General features: G+C 44.9%; 1 protein-coding gene across 7 annotated transcripts in view; it reads left to right on the top strand.

The window, feature by feature from the left end:
* Positions 1–14,129, top strand: part of LOC122560139 (sodium/potassium-transporting ATPase subunit beta-1-interacting protein 3-like) — a 209,890-nt gene that overhangs the window by 93,643 nt on the left and 102,118 nt on the right. The gene's annotated exons all lie outside the window — the stretch shown is intronic.

Below are 14,129 nucleotides of genomic sequence, written 5' to 3'. Positions count from 1 at the left end.
CAAGGATCAGTGCTGGAACCTTCACTGGTTGTAATATATATAAATGACTTAGATGAAAATATAGGTGGTCTGAGTAGTATGTTTACAGACGCATGAAAATTGGTGGAGTTAGAGATAGTGAGGAAGATTATCAAAGGATACAGCATGACATATATATACCAATTGGAAGATTGGGTGGAGAAATGGCAGATGGAGTTTTATCACGACAAGTGTGAGATGATGCATTTTGGAAAGTACAGTGCAAGAGGAAAATATGCAGTAAATGGCAGGATCCTTTGGAGCATTGATATTCAGAGGGATCGCGAGTGCAAACCTACAGCTCCCTGAGAGAGCCAATACAGGTGGATAAGATGATAGAGAAGGCATATGGCATATTGGCTTCATCGATCATGGCATTGGGTATAAAGGTTATGGCAAATGTTGTAGCTGTATAAGACCCTAGTTGGGGTCATGTTTGTATTGTGTGCAGTTCTGGACATCACACTATAGTGTTATGATGATGTGGATGTACTGTACCTTTAAGAAAATTAAAAGGTAGCAGAACTACCTAACAGCACCAAGTGTTCTGAACAAGATACAATGTAACTTTTGATCCAGCAGCTAGTGTAGCTGGTTGCCCAGAGACAAAAACAAATTTGAATTAGGCCAATCAATTAAACACCCAAAAATACCAAACTCCAAAAAAGTTTGAATTTAGTATATTGACAATATTAAAAGTCCACGACACAATCTGATGCTTTGGGGGTACAAGACCGGGAAAACGTGAGCAGTTGAGGGAGAACTGCCAAGCCTCCAACAGACTACCCAGAAAATTCCTGAAGAAGGGCTTATGCCCAAAACGTCGATTCTCCTGTTCCCTGGATGCTGCCTGACCTGCTGCGTTTTTCCAGCAACACATTTTCAGCTACCCAGAAAATTAGCTCTCTTCAAGGTGCCTTTATTGATCAGTAACTTGTGAAACAGAAATCCCTGAGAAGAAGAAAATCTGCAGAGGAAGATATCAAGATTCAACAGCTGTCTGGTTTTGAAATTTGGATTTTTGGTCAATCTTACTTGAGATTTTATCGGGCTAGTATTATAGAAGGGGAAGTAAAAGATAGGTTAGAGGAAGGAGTTATAAATAGTTGTTAATTAATTACTCTGGGTTATACTTTAAGAAATAAGTTGTTAATTTTTACTTTAAGTAGTTCTTGGCCTCTCAAATTTTCACAGATTATTTTTTGTGTTGCTGATTTAAATTAAGCAGCTGGGTTTACCGTATTGTAACAGTTTGGAAGCTCATCGCTGGGATTTGAATGGTTTGGGGGGAGGTGGGGGGGAACGCTTTAGTCCGTGATTTGAAGAGTTTAGGTCTTGGATTTGTGATTTGAACTGGTTTAGATAGATTGAATAGATTTGGGGGCATGAGACATCCCAAGAGGTTTAAGCAGGTGAGGGTCCTAGATCTTTAAATAAAACATAGGTGAGACAATTTGTTTAATTTCAGTGACTTGTGGTTGGTCAAATCAGAAGTGAGAGAAATAGCTTTTAAAGTTGCTAAAGATGTTCTGGGATTTGAAGGTGATTCTCAAATTTGCCAAGGAAGTTTAGAAGGAAAGAAAAAGGCCATACTTTTAGAATGAGCAAATAAGGTAGATTTAGGTTTAACCATGGATAAAAGTAAAGCTGAGATTGTAAGGGAGGTACTTAAACACTTAGGTATTCAAGAGAAACAGACAAGTGCAGTAGAGGTACAAAAACTTAAATTACTATTGAGCAAAATGGAGATAGAAGATAATTAAAGGGAGAGAGAAAGAGAAAGAGAGAGAGAAGGTTCTTGGCTGAGCAGAGAGAGTGAAGAAAGGAACAGAGAGAGAGAGAGGAAAAAGAAAGAGAAGATTGTTAGCTGAGCAAAAAGAGAATTTGAACTTGAGAAATTGTGACTTAGTCAACAAAGTCAAGTTAACAGTTTGGAGATTAAAAGAGAAGGCAGTGATAAATGTTAAAACTCTGCCACATTTTGATGAGAAAGATGTTGAAGCCTTCTTTATTTCATTTGAAAAATTGGCGAGACAAATGGAGTGGTCCGATGGTTTATGGGTAATGTTGGTTCAGATTAAATTGGTAGGCAGAGCTAGGGAGGTATTTGCCTCACTGTCAGATGAAGGGTCAAGAGATTATGAAGAGGTCAAACAGGATATTTTAAGTGCTTATGAATTGGTACCAGAAGCATATAAACAGCGGCTCAGAAACATAAAGAAGGAACCAGTCAGACTTATGTTGAGTTTGAAATAATTAAACATAGTTATTTTGATAGATGGGTGTGTGCTTTAAAATAGATAAGACCTTTGAAGCTCTACGAGAGATTATTCTGCTGGAAGAGTTTAAAAACTCACTTGCAGAGATGGTAAGAATTCACTTGGAGGAACAGAAAGTTCAGGAAGTGAGAAGGGCAGCAGAATTAGCAGATGAATGCATGTTGGTACATAAGACAAGTTTCCGACCAGAATTTCGTCCCGTGAGGAATAGAAGCTGGGAGAAAGGAGATGCTATGCTATGAATTCAAGAGTAGAAAACACTGGTAAGAGTTTACCACAGGTTAATAAAGATGCCCAAGAGGGTAGAAATGAGTTCAAAGGCCTCAGGTGTTTCCACTGGAGTAAAGTGGGACACATAAAGTCACAGTGCTGGTTGTTAAAGAAAGGCACTGTGGGAAAAGATGTGTTAAAAGAAGCTAAGTGAGTGAAAGTAGTAAAGGAGATTCCAAGAAGAGCTGAGGAGCTGCAGGAGAGTGCACAGCCTCGGCAGGGGCTGGGTATGGAGTTAGTACCTGATACCTACAAAAACTTCATCTCTGTGGGCAAAGTTTACTCAGAAAGAACAAGAGAGAAGGACAAGAAGTTATAATTTTAAGAGATATAGGATCTGACCAGTCACTGATGGTAAGAGATGAGTGAATATGCACTCTTTCTGATTTGTTACCTGAGAATGTGGTAATTTGAGGGATAAATGGACAGAAATCTAGCGTTCCCCGATGGAAGATCAGGTTGGAGTGCCAACTCAAGACTGGGGAAATAGCAGTGGGAGTGATTGACAGAGTGTCAGTTCCAGGAATTCAGTTCATTCTTGGGAATGATTTGGTAGGTTCCAAGGTAGGAGTGATACCCCTTGTTGTGGAGAAGCCCAGGGAAGACCAAGAAACTGAGGAGTTAAAACAGAAATATTCCAATATTTTCCCAGACTGTGTGGTAACCAGATCGCACTATTATAAGTCACAGCATGAAGCAAAAAGTAAAGAGAAGGATGAAGGAGTTGAGGTTCAGTTAGCAGACACGCTGATGCTTTGGGGGTTAAGACTGGGAAATATTGAACAGTTGAGAGAGAACTGCTAAGCCTCCAACATCAGCAGCCTGCCCGGAAATTAGCTTTCTTAATGGTGCCTTTATTAATCAGTGACCTGTGAAACCGAAATCCCTAAGAAGAATATCCCCAGGGAACGATACCAAGAGAAGATTCGACAGCTACCTGGTTTTGAAATTTGAATTTTTGGTCAATCTTACTCAGGGATTTTATCAGACTAGTATTACAGAAGGGAGAGTAAAAGATAGGTTAGATGAAGTAGTTGTAAATAGTTGTTAGTTAACTACTCTCTGTTATACTTTAAGAAATAAAGTTGTTAATATTTACATTAAATAGTTCTTGCTCTCTTGAATTTTCACAGATTACTGCACAAGGTAAATCTTTTCTGTGTTGCTGGTTTAAATTAAGCAGGTGGGTTTACCCTGTGTCGTAACAATAGGCAGGATGTGGAGGCCTTGGAAAGAGTGCAAAAGACATTTACCAGATGTTGCCTGAACTGGAATGTATTAGCTATAAGAAGAGGTTGGACAAACCTGGACTGCTTTTGCTCGAGTGTCAGAGGCTGAGTGGCACCTGATAGAAATATATACAATTATGAGAGGCATGGACAGGATAGATAGTTGGAGTCTGTTTCCCAGGTTGGAAATGTCAAATACTGTTTAAAGGAGATGTGCGAGGAAAGTGTTTTTACACAGAGGGTGGTATGTGGTATAAACATGTCACCAAGGGAGATTGTAATGGCAGGTAGGATGGCAAAATTTAAGAGGCATTTAGAAAGACACATGAACATGCAGGAAATAGAGATATATGGAGCACATGCAGGCACATGCGATTAGTTTAGAATGGCATCATGGTCTGGCATGGAATGGAGTCTGAAAAAGTGTCACTGAACCAAAACATTAGTTCAGCTTTCTGTCCACAGATGCTGCCAGACATGATGAATTTTTCCAGCTATTTCTGTTTTTGTTTCTGATTTCCACCATCTGCAATTCTTTAATTTTTTTGGTTAGAATGGCATCATAGTCAGTACAGACATGATGGGCTGAAGGGATTGTTCCTGTGCTGTGCTCTTCTATGTTCTATGTTTTAGAGCTACTCTCATCCTGGATTCTGGAAGATCAACCATGAATGTGAATTCTTAAGGATATCTTCAACTCTTCCCCCCTCCATATCTAAATGCATTGCAACATGAATCACATTGGTATTGTACCCTAATGTTGATTATCTATTCTTTAGGTAATGTGAAATTTCAACATGTAGACTGCCAAAAGGTCATGAAGCAGGGATTCTTTATCACACTGATATCAAACATGAAAGGAAACTAAGGTAAAACAAGGAAAATAGAGTATTTAGATGGAATTAAGCCTGTGGTTTACATCCAGTTGAGGAATCCTATGTCTCATTCTTTCCCGCTTTAGGCCTCCTTCCCACAAAGATACCCTTTCGTCTAGGAAAAATTGTTCTGCTCATACTGCCTTGCCCTGTTTGTCTTTTACTGTTGCCATATACTACAAGAATTAGGGGGCATAGTCTCAAATAAGGGGGAACAGATTCAGGCCTGAGTTGAAGAGGAACTTCTTCTCCCAAAGGGTTGTGAATCTTTTGAATTCCCTGCCCAATGAAACAATTGAGGGTACCTTGTTTAATGTCTCTAAGGCAAAGATAGATAGACATTTGAACAGTAAAAAAATTAAGGGTTATGGTGAGTGGGTGGGTGGGTAGGTGGAGCTGAGTTCATGAAAAGATCAACTATGATTTAATAAATGGCAGAGTAGGCTCAAGGGGCCAGAAGGCCTACTCCTGCTCCTGTTTCTTATGTTCTTATGTACTGGAGGTCCCAGAACAACCGCTTGAGCTCTGCTGCCCAGTGGCCCCCATCACCACTTACTGTTGGAGTTCTGTTACATTGAGTCAACAATTCTTTTTTGTGCTCTTGGAAATAAGTATAACTGTTGACAGCCTGACCTTCTCAACTGTTTTCTGGGACTTTCATGACTCAAAATCTACCCACTGTTAGAAAAGAGGCTTCTGCCATTTCAAACACTTATATCTCCTTCCCACTATAACTTTCTGGACCCCCTTTAACCTGTAAAAATCAAAGCTGTCAAGCTTGATGCCTGGTAGACTTGAGATCACATAATCCAACCCAATGCCCCGCCACCCTGCTCCCCCCATCCCACCCACCCTATACATTGTACCTTAAATAAAAGACAGGGTTCCAAATTATACCATTACCAGGTTTACAAGATATTTTAATAGCATTAATCTTTGATGTTGTCTTTTCATAATTCTCAATACTTAGACCACATGTCACACAGCCATTTTCGAGCTCTTCCTATATATTTAAATTATTTCCTGACGAGTTCAGGAATTTATGTGTTTTGTATCACACGCAACTATATATGTTATATCATTTCCTATTCATGTAGGTAAAACTCAATATAAGTTCAACTGATGCAGGCGAAAGTGAGGACTGCGGATGCTGGAGATCAGAGTCAAGGGTGGGGTGCTGGGAAAGCATAGCAGGTCAGGCAGCATCCGAGGAGCAGGAGGATCGACATTTCTGGAAAAGGCTCTTCATCACAAATGATTCGAAATGATTCCTGATGAAGGGCTTTTGCCCGAAATGTCGATTCTCCTCCTCCTCAGATGCTGCCTGACCTGCTGTGCGTTTCCAGCACTGCACTCTTGACTCAACTGATGTAGGTACTATGAATGTCTTTGTACAACTCAGTATTTAATATTCTTTTGTGAATGCTTGCTATACCAATCACATTCAATTTCTAATCATTTATTGCAATCACATTTTTATTCATGATGCACCTAATTTAATAATATATCCTTAATTTGAAATCACATTTGCTGTTTTTAGATCAATGTGCATTATTTTACAATTCTCAATATTAAACACCATCTGGCAATGCTGGATTAATCTCTTTAAATTTTCTTCAAAGAAATTTGCATTTCCACACAGTTCTCATTATTTACATTTGCATATATTATACTCAAAATCTTCAGCATGGGCATTTCCAAAATATTTGGAAATCATTGGAGTGCTGTATTGGTCTCAGGAATCAATTCCAGACATTCACTACACTGTGAGAAATGAAATTCCTTTGCTGGTCAGTTTTGAATGAGTTACCCTTAATCTATCACTATGTCTCCAATTTGAGGTTTCTCCAACAGTGGGAACATCTTCTTAACATTTACCCTGTCAAGCCTCATTAAATTCCTGTATTCTTAAATCAGGTCACCCCCACATTCTTCTTAACTCTAGTGAATAAAGACCGAACCTGTTTAGACATTCTTGATCGGTTAATCCCCTCATCCCTGGAATCAACCTAATGAATCTCTTTGGAACAGCCTCCAATGTTCAAATACAGGGAACAAAACTGTACACAGTACTCCAGGTGCAGCCTCACCAATTTCCTGCATGTTTCTCACACAGCATCCCTTTTTTTTAAATTCTAGCCCCCTAGCAATAAAGACCAAAACTCCATTTGACTTCTTAATTACTTGCTACACCTTCATGCTAACCTTTTGTTATTCCCAGAGCCACAGCCCTCTGCGCTGCACATTTTGGAGTCTATCTCCAAGTGTGCACCTGATTTTTCCCAACAAAGTGCATGAGCTCTCCTGCCCTCCTGTTCCAGAGCAACTTCAGGTCCCTCACTGCTAAGCAGGGAGTGAGTTGTCATTTCGTCTCGGTCATGTCCTTGTTGATAATAGCTGAGCACACAGAGTGAGGGCTAGTTCCTGATTTACGTTGTCAAAAGTGACATGCAAGTGACCTTTAATGTGGCACCAATGGCATGAATGCAGGTAGGCCTCAGCAGTAGAGAGCAATTTTGCCCCTCTGGGTATGCAGTTCCCAGGTAGGGTGATCAAGAGGCACATTGCATAATTTCTGAAGTGATGGGCAGAAGATTTTTTTTTATTTCAAAAATATACTTTATTCATAAAATACTTTGATGATCTGTACAATTGGTCATGCCATACATATGTAAACATTCCATTTCTTTGCATACCGAGACAGAGTAATCATTCATATTTACAGGTCTGTACGATTACTCTCCACATATTTAGCTGCGGGGTCAGCCGGGCCCCCTTACTGCGTCGGCCCCCTGTGCTTAGGCAGGCAGATGTTACACAGTGGTCTTTTCCCACTGCGTCTTGGCCGCAGCTGCCCCAAGCTTCAGCACGTCCCTCAACAGGTAGTCCTGGACCTTCGAATGTGCCAGTCTGCAGCACTCAGTCGGGGTCAACTCCTTCAGCTGGAAGACCAACAGGTTTCGGACCGCCCAGAGAGCGTCCTTCACCGAGTTGATGATCCTCCAGGCACAGTTGATGTTCGTCTCGGTGTGTGTCCCGGGAAACAGGCCGTATAGCACGGAGTTCCGCGTCATGGCACTGCTCGGGACGAACCTCGACAAACACCACTGCATTCCTCTCCAGACCTCTTCTGAATAGGCACATTCCAGAAGGAGGTGTGTGACAGTCTCGTCCCTCCCGCAGCCGCTTCGAGGGCAGCGTGCGGTGCGGCAGAGAGTCCGGGCGTGCATAAAGGATCTCACAGGCAGAGCCCTTCTCACCACCAGCCAAGCCATGTCTTGGTGCTTGTTGGAAAGTTCTGGCGATGAGGCATTCTGCCAAATGGCTTTGACAGTCTGCTCAGGGAACTGCTCGATAGGATCCGCCCTCTCCTTTTCCCGAAGGGTCTCAAGGACACTACGTTCTGACCATTTCCTGATGGACTTGTGGGCAAAGGTGTTTTTCTTCATGAACTTCTCCACGAAGGGCAGGTGGTACGGCAGCGAGGCCAGGCCCATCCTTCGCAACACCGGGGACAGGTAGAACCTCAGTACGTAGTGACATTTGGTGTTTGCGTACTGGGGATCTACGCACAGCTTGATGCAGCTACACACAAAGGTGGCCATCAGAGTGAGGGTGGCATTGGGTGTGTTTTTTCCCCGATTGCCCAGATCTTTGTACATTGTGTCCCTTCGGACCCGGTCTGTCTTTGATCTCCACGTGAAGTGGAAGATGGCCCGGGTGACTGCGGTGGCACAGGTTTTGGGGATTGGCCAGACCTGTGCCACATATAACAATACTGAGAGTACCTCACACCTGATGACCAGGTTTTTCCCAGTGATGGAGAGCGACCATTGCTCCCATCTGCCTAGTTTCTGTCTCATCTTCCTGATCCGCTCCTCCCAGGTCTTGGCGCACGCCCCAGCCCCACCGAACCAAATACCCAGCACCTTCAGGTGGTCGGTCCTGACAGTGAAGGGGATAGAGGATTGGTCGGCCCAGTTCCCGAAGAGCATGGCCTTACTCTTGCCTTGGTTTACCTTGGCCCCGAGGCCTGCTTGAACTGGTCACAGGTGCACATGAGTCTGTGCACAGACAGCGGATCCGAGCAGAAAATGGCGACGTCATCCATGTACAGGGAGGCCTTAATCTGCAGGCCCCCACTGCTGGGAATAGTCACCCCTCTCAGGCTCACATCCTTTCCGATGGATTCGGCAAATGGCTCTATGCAACACACAAACAAGGCAGGAGAGAGAGGGCAACCCTGCCCGACTCCAGATCTTACAGGGAAGCTATCTGATTCCCACCCATTGATTGAGACTGCACTGACAATGTTGGTGTATAGCAGTCTGATCCAATTGCAGATTCCCTCCCCAAAGCCCATTTTGGAGAGAACATCTCTCATATACTTGGGTGATATCCTGTCAAAGGCTTTCTCCTGGTCCAGGCTGATCAGGCAGGTGTCCACCCCCCTGTTCTGCACGTAGGCAATCATATCTATGAGGAGTGCGAGACTCTCAACAATCTTCCTGCCCGGTACAGCACAGGTTTGGTCAGGGTGAATCACCGACCCCAGAGCAGACCTGACCCGGTTGGCGATGACCTTTGACAAGATTTTGTAGTCTGTGTTTAACAGTGAGATTGGTCTCCAATTTCTAATTTCCTCCCTCTCCCCCTTCTGCTTGTAGATGAGGGTGATGATGCCTTTCCTCATGGATTCACTCATGGCACCTGCCCGAAGCATACTGACATACACTTCCAGCAGGTCCCGACCAATCAAATCCCACAGAGCGGAATAGAGCTCGACTGGTAAGCCGTCGCTTACGGGAGTTTTATTCTTTTCAAAGGACTCGAGGGCCTTGGCAGCTTGTCCAGAGATAGCGGCTGGTCCAGCCTCTCCCGTGTTCTGTCGTCTAAGATCTTTGTGATAGAGGACAGGAACAACGGGAGGCCGTGCTGTCAGTTGACTTTGAGTCATACAGACTGGCGAGGAAGGATTTCTGATCCTCATGATGTCAGCCTGAGATGACGTTGTCAAGCCATCTTTTTCTTTCAGGCTGCTGAGCACGGAGCTCTCTTTGTACACCTTCTGGAAGAAGAAATGTGAGCATGTCTCATCCTGCTCCACAGAGCGGACCCTGGACCAGAAGATTATCTTGGAGGCCTCCGAGGCAAAGATCGAGGCTTGCTGGCCCTTCACCTCCTTGAGGTCCTCAGTTACATCGACCCCCATTGTCTGCAGCAGGAACAGGTTCTGCATACTTTCCTGGAGTTGGGACAGTTTTCCCCACCTCTCTCTCGCCTCCTGAACACCTTTGAGGATGAAGAACCTCTTGATGTTCCTTTTTACTGTTTCCCACAGTCCGCTGGAGACTCAAAGAGGTGCTTCACGGTTCTCCAACTTGCGTAATCTCTCTTGAGTTCCTCGATTTTTCCCAGGGTCAACAGCTTAGTGTTCAATTTCCACTTTCCCTTACCAGCCCGCTGCTCATCCTGCAGGTGACAGTCGGCCAGCAGGAGGCAGTGGTCAGAGAAGAACATCGGCTTGACGTCGGTGGATCTGACCGAGAGCGTTCAGGACACAAACAGGTAGTCTATCCTTGAGCGGATAGACCTGTCTGCCCATGACCAGGTGTATCTATGCTGTGCTTCGTCTGAAGACGTCGTGCAGCTTGGCATCTTTTACCGTGTCCATCAGGGCTCTGGATATGGCGTTCAGTTTACTGTCTCCCCCGCCAGATCGTCCATCTGCATCAATGATACAGTTGAAGTCTCCGGCCAGAATGACCAGCCTGGATGTAGCCAGCAACAGTGGAAGCTGCTGCAGGATGGCCAACCATTCACTCTTATCCACTGGGGCGTACACATTGATTAATCTCAGGGGAGCGTTTCTGTACATGACATCAGCGACGAGGAGGCGCCCGCCCACCACCTCCTTAACCTTGGAGATGGTAAAGTTGCCTCCTCACAACAGGATACCCAGGCTGGAGGCGCGGCTATCGTTGCCCCCCTAACCAAACTGACGGCCCATGGGCCCACAAGCTCGACCATCTCCTGTGCAGAAACAGGACATTGGCTTTGACGTTGGCCAGGAAGGCCAACATTAAAACACATCGCGCAGCAGATTTTATGCTGCGCACATTAATACTGCAATTCTTATCCCCATTTTTAACAGGTTATGAGGTTACCCGTGTCCATTTGCCGCTGGTCCTGCCCCTCTGCGGTAGCTGTCTGCATCCCCATGATGAACATGAACTGCTGGACCCTCACGGGACTGAGGTAGCTGTCCATGCTCCACACAGGGCCCATTTGCCCGCTCCGGTGTCATCAGGTCGGAACCAGGGTCCACGCTATCTGATTCTATATCTGAGAGCGGGGCTTTCAGAGGGTCGCTGCTCCCAGTGACCTGGAGCTGTGTGGCGGTGGGGCCCTCCTGGATTTCACCAGGTGGGGGGCGGCCATTTCCCATTGCCTCAGGAGCTTCGTCCTTTCTTGTTTGGCAGGTGCTGCCCTCCTTTCTCCCCGCAGCGCTCTGTTTCTTCTTTTGGTGACGACCCTCCTTGCGCCCATCCTCACCCTCTGAAGAGCTGTCCATGTCTTCCTCGTGCAGCTGCCGTTTTCCCCTTTTCTGGGAGGTTTTGGCGGCCTGGTGGGTTTTCTTCCTCCTGTTTTGTACCGGAATCCATTCCTCTGCCTCCTTCTTTCCCTTCTCCTCCTCCTCCGTCTGTCCTGTCGGAGCTTCGATCTGCAGCTGTACCTCTCCGTGGCTGTCATCTGCTCCGCTCCGGCCTGTCCTTCCTTTTGCGTGCTCCCTGACACCGTTCCCTTGCTGGTTAGTGCTGTCCTTTTGCGGCCCATCCCCGGCCATTTGCAAGTAGGTGGCGGCCCCTCATCTTGGGCATGCCTTGTATATGTGGCCCGCCTCTCCGCACAGATTGCAGTTCTTGGCCTCCTTGCATTCTTTGGTCGGGTGGCCCTCCTTCTTGCAGTTCTAACAGATCGTGACCTTGCAGTCTGCCGCCATGTGGCCTGACCTCCCGCAGGTTTGGCACACTTTTGTCTGCCCTGCGTACGTCAGGTACCCTCTGCTCTCTCTGATAGCAAAGCTGGAGGGTGGGTGGAGGATGTTCCCACTGGCATCAACCCTCAGGGCTACCTTGACCTGTCATTTGCTGGTCCAGATCCTGAAAGGGTCAACCACGTCAGTGCTTTCTCCCTCAACCTGCACATATCTTCTCAGGAACGTCAGGACATCGGTTGCTGGAACATAGGGGTTGTACATATGGATCGTAACAACCCGACTCCTCTGTGCAGGAAGCACACACAAAGGGATCGCCGACAAGATGGAGAACAGCATTGCTTCACGCTTCTGAAGGTGACGTCAAAGTAGCCTGCCTCAAGGAAATCCTGCAGGTAGTACACGTCCACTGTGGGGAAACCACAGCACTCTTCTTGACAAACACCGTCCGATCGACTGGTGTACGCTCCTCCACCTTTTTGACAGTCACCCTGACTGTGTTGTGAATGCCCTGGCCCGGGGTGCAGGCAGCTGCTGAGGCAATAGCTCTGAGGTTGTCTGGTCCCTAAATTGGCGTTAGGCCGAAGCCAGCATGAAGATCCACCAATAGCAGGTCAGCACAACCAAACAATCCTCCAACGTCCGATCACGATCCAGCGGTGATCTCCACTAGCTCTGATGACTCGCAACTCGACCCCTGTCCTGATAAGAACAGACACTTGATCTTAGCCAAAAGGAGTGATGAGCAGAAGATTGCATGAGAAAAGCTGCTGTGAATCTTACCCAACAAAGCACTTTAACTGCATGAGGGAAAATACCACTCAGGACTAAGTTTTCAGGTTAAGTTTTCATTGGAATTAGAAACAGATTGACATTCAAATTTCTTTAAGACAGTACATGAATGAGGGGGCAGGAAAAACAAAGGAGAAGGGATTTGATGGATGGAAGGGTGCGGAGATTAAATAACAAAAGATTTTATAATGCAGCAGCATCAAAAAGATGGATAAAGTAAAGAAATAAAAGGTGTGTCCAAATGAGGTGTGAATTGCTGCCAAAAAGCCATTTGATCACATGATGAAATGTTAAAGAAACATATAAGTCTTACCAGTTGTCGAGTGCCAATTCAAATGCTATGGTTGTTGTTCCTTTAGGTTTAATAGGATTGATTTCTTTTTGAAGATATGGATGAATTCTTCTCGTCCTCCTTCATTGTGAGTTCAAACATCCCATAAATCAACGCAATACAGAGGGTCATGTCACTACATGACTGCATAACCTAATAAAAGAAATGGTGAGAATGAAGAAGTACCCACATGGAGGGAGAAAAGTAAAAAATAGAGTAATACCTGTACTTTGAAATGAATATACTGGAGTGCTGTTCTGATATACTCGGCTAGTCAGACTAGTATACATCATTTATGCGTTTTACTGATTTCTCCTTCTAGGTATCCCTGAAAACCAGAAAATAGCTTCTAAAAATCAAAAGGAGTCATCAAGATAAAACTCCAGAGAAGCCCTTGGTAAAGAAAAAATATTTTGTGCCCCACCTTTCAACCATGCTGGGTGGAAAACCTGGGTGGTTCAATCATGCTGGATCACACTTTAAATAACAAACTGGTGTCTTTGTAATTGTGGGTTTAAGTTGTGTTTCTTGACTTGATGAAGAAAGTAGGTAGCAGGAAGAAGAAGGGGAGTTACAAATATGGCCTCCCATACCTCCTATTTTGTCCTGATGCAGGTTTGCTCAACATTGGGAGATGAAGATTCAGCCTTTGGTATTTATATCTGGTGAAGGATTTACTTGCAGCAGAGGTGGTACAATACAAATCCACCAGCTTGGTTCCTGGGATGAAAGGGTTGCCCTTTGATGAGAGGCTGACTAAATTTGGCCTGTGCTCTTTCGAGCTTGGATGAATGAGTGGTGATCTGATGGAATATTATTCTGAAGGAACTTGACACCGAAAGAAGACAATGAAAGAGTTGAATCTAGAACATGAGACTACAGTCTCAGAATAAGGGTTCAGTAAGTTAGGCCTCAGTTAAAGAGAATCAATTAATTCAAAGTGTCGCAAAACTTTAGAATCATTCAGGTCATTGTTGATGCTCCATTGTTCGACGGTGAGATATTTTGTTTGTTAGGGAATCAAAGGAAATGACGAGTGGGAAAATAGCATGAATGGGAAATGGAAAGCCAAGTTGTGGTTGAAGATCTGCGATGGTCACACTGAACAGCAGAGCAGGTTCAATGGACTGTATGGTCTACTCCTGCTCCAATTCCTATGGCCTTATCCAATAGCAGCAGACAGTTCTGACCAAGCATTTCAAATTCAACACTGTATTGGATATGAAAAATGTGGTGCTGGAAAACACAGCAGGCCAGGCAGCATCCGAGGAGCAGGAGAATCGACGTTTCGGGCATAAGCCCTTCTTCAGGAATGAGGCTGGTATGCCAAGCAGGCTG

Source organism: Chiloscyllium plagiosum, chromosome 20 (genome assembly GCF_004010195.1).
Source record: "Chiloscyllium plagiosum isolate BGI_BamShark_2017 chromosome 20, ASM401019v2, whole genome shotgun sequence".
NCBI classification, from domain to species: Eukaryota; Metazoa; Chordata; class Chondrichthyes; order Orectolobiformes; family Hemiscylliidae; genus Chiloscyllium; species Chiloscyllium plagiosum.
This window is presented reverse-complemented; position numbering and strand designations above follow the sequence as displayed.